Genomic DNA, 6,000 nt, shown 5'->3' with positions numbered 1-6,000 from the left:
TGATTTAAATTATACAACTCTACCTATATTGAATAAACTAATAAATAGGGAAAATAAGAAAATGTATGGGAAGATTTTATCAATGTTTTAAAGGTAATATCAGCATTATTTCCTTCCCATAGCTCTAGCACAATTTTGCACATGTGTATACACACACACACACACACACACACACATTCAGTCATACTCATCTTTTACATCAGGTTTCCAAATGTTATTCTGAAAGAGAAATTAACAACCTTTCAAAGAGATAAAGTTATTTTTAAGGTATCTAATAAAAATGATGGATCATCTATTCTTTTATTCAAGCTAGTTTATTATTTGTTGGTGGAGTTGCTCTACCTAGAATAATTACAAGAAAAATCCACAAACTCTAATCATAAGATCAAAGATAGGAATGGTAACAGACATCCTAGAGGTGCAAAACCCCATTGTTATTCAACTTAACTGTTCAGAACCCAGCTATGAATGTCTTAATTATCTGAACCCATTGCCCCAAGCATCTATTTCTTCCTTTAAAAAAGTCACCCACACTTCAAATCTACTACTATCTGATCCTGCCAGCATGTTTTTAATCTTAAAGATTCTAGTGATTATCAAATTACCTCTATTAGAGAAGGAGCATTTGGTAAAAATCCCTAAGGGAATATCTAGGGGAAAATTAAAAAAAAAAAAAAAAGAACACACCACAGAACTGTCACCCATATTAGTAGGGAATTTTAGGCTGGTGAATTTTCTAACTGACAGAACTAAGATACAACTGAACCTTAATCTCCAAGCATGTTGATAACAGAAACAGAGATAACCAGTGCCATGTGCATATGTATAAAGAACAGGAACATATTTTAAAGCAATGTATCTGCGTTGTAAGCAATAGATGAGTTCATCTCCATTACTGATTATTTGTGGCATCAAGACACAACACCCATGTGGTATCAAATATTGTTTTATAGACTCTGTGTTGTATAGCAAATATCTCTTGAAAGATATGTGACTTGCTTTTAATACCATAAAAAGGAATATTTACGGAATCAGTGGCATGACCATGAACATTATAAAAATAAAAAACTAGCCAAAATGGAATTCACATCATGTACTCGCTAAGAACTTTGTATTTTCAAAACGCACATGCATATGCTGAGCACAGCAGATGGCTCACATCAGTAAGGCTTGTTACTCAGGAATCTGAAATATGAAGAATGGTGGTTTGAAGCCAGTGTAGGCAGGAAAATTCAGTTTCAACTTCTATGTTTAGTAGGAAATCTCAACATTTTGCAAAAGTTCTCCAATTTCTTAGAAGTAAATACTTTACCTGGTATGCTGGATTTAGAGTCTTAATTGTGCACCAAAGTGATTGACACATTTGGGAGATGAAGAAAGTACTTTGGTATCTTATAAAGCATAAAAATAAGGAAAACAGCTAATTATTACTCCTGATAAGATATAAAAATGAGGAAAAATTAAGTTAAGTCATAGTTCTGATAAGCAATCAGGACTAAGGAAATCCTGATATGCAAACAGTATCTCATGGCAATCATTGATATTTGAGTGAGCCTCACTTCTCTTACATTATCCTATTAACTTATATGTTCTTACATATTTCACTTGTCCTAAAGAGTTTTATTAAGTATTTGCTTAGCTGGAAATGTAACAGGAAAAGTATATGCCAAGGCTTTCACATTTGAAAAGAGACAAGATTAAGTGACTCAGTTTACATCAACTATAATTAATTCCAGATTTACAACAGTATAGCTAGAATAAAAATCACATTTTAATAAGTAATAGACAAGAGTAATTTTACGTCTTCAGCTACATGTTTTCTATTACAAAGATGTCAGAAAAAACATGCATAATGTGTTCTATTTAACACAATGTAATATGAATACATTTAACATAAATTTTATGGGATTTTTTTTGTAGGTGTCATTTCAATACTGTGTCATAGATTCTTACACACAGAATAAAAGTTTAGGTGATCATTTACTCTTAGCAGAAAGTCCACAGAAGATACTTTTTGAAAAGTTACATTACTGCCCAAAGGACGCTTTTGAAATAATGGTTACATATGTTTAGTGCTTTCTTTTGAGGAAACCAAATTTTCAGTAATTTGCTCAACCATGTGTTACTGAATGGAGCTATTTGGCCTTCCATCGCTCCTTCAAGATAGTTTGCACTCTGAGCATAAAAATATCCTGCTGAATTTGTTGTTAGAATTGCATCTTATACTCCATGGTTTTAATTATAATTCAGAGAATTGTTTCAAAATCTGAGTTTATTCTGTCCATCAACAGTAGGCCCTTCTCTTGTTTCCCACAGAAGATGAAATGTCTTCCTACTTTCAGATTGTGAATATGTAACACAGGTTAGAATTTGCTACCTTCTCAAGAACCACAAATTAGGGAGATCACTTATAGAATGACTGTGTGGAACTCCATAGACCTTTACCTTGTAAAACAAACATAATGAAGAAGATGATAAAAATATCCTACTACTTCAAGTTTTAAAATACTGTCATACAGGCATACAATCAAAGGATGAAGACTTCTACTAACTCTACTGACTGTTGCTATGAGCAATGAATATGTACAGTGTTTGAGCCATGATTTGCCTACCTCAGCCCATGTCCATCCTGACCACTGTTCTCCAAATTGATTCAGTCAAGACATGTAGTGTTTTCAGTTCCTGATTTATGGTTTTGTTAGGATTGACATCTATCAAGTATTTTCTTGCTGTGAATCTACTTCTGATATGAGAAGCTGGGGTCCAGGGAGGCTGGGTTCTCTTACCTTACCATGTCCCCATAAATTAGTGTCCAGGAATGATAGGGTGAGTATATCAGACCTGAATAACAATCATACCATGTCCAGCATGAATTAAAGTTTCTATACTGGGAGATAAACACTAAAAGTAACCAAGAGGGATACCTTGAGTGTGTACTTTACCAGCAACACAATAATAGCACTTCAAGAGAGAAACCTCAAGTCTGGCTTGGTAATGAATAACTTCAGCCTCTAATAGAAGGCAGAGACAGAAGGATCAAAAGTTTGAGGCCAACCCAGGCCAAGTAATCAAAATCCTATCTCAGAAACAAAACACAAAGGAAAGGGCAAAAGAAACAGGTCAAATAATAAAGCACTTTCTAAGAACACAAAAGGCCCTGAGTTCAATCCTCAGCAAAAGAAGGTGGCCACTCTTCCTGCTCTCAATCCCAGAGCAGTGGAACATAGGTTCTGACCAAAGTAAAAAGAAGTCAGAGAACTCTAGTGATGTTTTTGTTTTCCTAAGAGACATGAATTTATATTTAAAATGTTGAAAGACAATGTACTCTGAGGACATTTTTGGAAGGAATATGTTTTTATGACAGGCTCAGTGGCTGCAATCATACTACTTGGGATATAAAGTCTTGGATATTGCTCAAGGCCAACCTCAACAGAAAAGTTTGAGAGCCTCCATCTCTTCTCTGTCAATGGCCCAGTTAAGAACATAGCTGTTACCCTAGTACACGAGAAAGCACAGCCAGCAGAATCAAAGCCTGAGTTTGCCTGGACAACAAGCAAGAATTGATTAAAAATAACCAATGATGGAAACATGGCTCAAGTCACAGAGCATTTGTTTTGCAAGTTCTGTTTCTACTACTACTCAAAACAAACAAAGAAACCAAGGAAAGAAAGAGAAAATAGTGAGATTTTGATCGTGGGAAATTAAGAATGTTAGCTTTAGGATGGCAATATTCATAATTGTGGGTCATTTAAAATCTTAACAGAGAAAAAATAAACAGTTTAAAAGAGGGCTGGGAATATGGCCTAGTGGCAAGAGTGCTTGCCTCCTATATATGAAGCCCTGGGTTCAATTCCCCAGCCCCACATATACAGAAAATGTCCAGAAGTGGCACTGTGGCTCAAGTGGCTGAGAGGTAACCTTGCGCAAAAAAAGAAGCCAGGGACAGTGCTTAGGCCTTGAGTCCAAGCCCCAGGACTGGCCAAAAAAAAAAAAGAATCCTCCCAAGGCTAGAATATGACTCGGATGAAATAATTCTATAAAGCATGAATTGATACCTCTACAAAAAATTCCGTGTTAATAGTTACTTTTGAACCACACAGAAATCAACTAACAATTAATAGAATTTATTACAGCAGATGACTAGAAATAAAACAAGACAACCAGGGAAAGGAAATAAAAAATGTTTCCATCTTAATTTACTGTAATACATGTTGTAGAAGCAGACTATTGCTGAGATTGTCAAGTCATTACAGAAACAAACAAGGATTTGAAGGTTGGAAGCAAAGCAATATCCTCAAATCCTGCATTTTATTAACCTAAACTTTCCAATTTTCATCCAAAAGGTAAGAATTATGCAGAGAAAGGGGAAATTGTTACACATACCCATGAAAAAGGCAAAACATAATCCAAAAATTCTCTCAGAAAGACTTTAAAAGAACTATTACAAGTACATTTAAAAAGTAAATAAAATAATGCCTCAAAACTAAAGCAAGATATGATGATTATGGTACAACATTAGCAATTATCAACTGTGAAGAAGAAAATATGAAGCAAAAATTGGTGTAAATTCTTGGATAAACAAGAAGAATTAGCAAACTGAAAATTTTACTTTAGTATTGCAGAAAGAGACTTGGTCCAAAAGTTTAGTCTGAATAACAGAAAAAAATAAGAAAAATGAATGAATATTCCAAGACATTCATGAGACCGTTAACTGCACCTGTATTTGCACGGTGATGATGATATTAAAGAAGAGAAACAAGCTGAAATATAGTTAAAATAACACATAAAATTTCCTTAAATGTTGCTTAATAGAAGAGTGCTTGCCTAGCATCCCTGAAGCCCTGGGTTTGATTCCTCAGTATCACATAGACAGAAAAAGCCAGAAGTGGTGCTGTGACTTAAGTGGTAGAGTGCTAGCCTTTAGCAAAAGAAGCTCAGGAACAGTGCCCAGGCCCAGAGTTCAAGCCTCAATATTGGCCACAAAAATCAAAAATCTTTAAAAAGTAACCAAAAATACTAACTTACCAAAAAACATCATCCCATTTCAAGAAGGCTAAATACATAGACAAACATGCCAAGACACATTACAACAAATAATAGACAAAACAAAAAAAATTCCCAATAGCCCCTCCATTTTGAAATATGATTAACTACAAGTTTCTATCTAGAGTTCAAGCCCAGTTTTTTTCTACATAATTAGTTGCAAACCAGTATAGGTTCCACAGCAAGGTTCTTTCTTAAGAAAAGGAAAAAGAAAAAAAAAACTGAGAACCTAAGAATTAGATACATTATGTAATCATTTTCAACCATTAAATTTGAGCAAATAAAAGGCATTGGAGTGTAATCATAGGTGCCACAAAGAATTCATAAAGTCCTATATATGTCTGGGAATTTTAGTGGTGATGGAAATGTGAATATAATTTATAACTCTTGAGAGCCTGAGATAGAGGATAGAAAGTTTGGAAGCTAGTCTGTCCTATGTAGCAAAACACTATGTAAAAATAAATGTATGAATGGATGGATGAATCAGTGAATGAAGAAAAGTTATAGTAATGATTTTTCACTGTATGATATATATGGGATTAAAGATTCTACAGGAAGAAATCAGTTTTTATGAAAGTCACGTGAAAGCAGTATTTAAAAATATTTATGTGGTCCAAGAAAATAAAATAATCCTTTTCACTGATATATTTTGATATTAGGTTCCATTGTTTTTACATTCATTCATTTATTCATATTGATAATTATAGAACTATAAAGTCATGAAATTAAAGATATCTTATTTGTCATCATGTACCTAATATTAATAAAAATGTTTATCTAAATTTGAACAATTAATATTTGATAAATTTATCTTAAAACTGTCCTATTTATTTAGTCTCAAATAGAATGAATGGGGCATTGGCACATGAAAAGAAATTTATGTTAAAGACAAATCATTTCTTAATACTGGTGGTTTAAGTAACTACTCAAAATCCTAGGCAATTAATAATTTTCTAT

This window comes from Perognathus longimembris, chromosome 2 (genome assembly GCF_023159225.1).
Source record: "Perognathus longimembris pacificus isolate PPM17 chromosome 2, ASM2315922v1, whole genome shotgun sequence".
In the NCBI taxonomy this organism is placed as follows: domain Eukaryota; kingdom Metazoa; phylum Chordata; class Mammalia; order Rodentia; family Heteromyidae; genus Perognathus; species Perognathus longimembris.
This window is presented reverse-complemented; position numbering follows the sequence as displayed.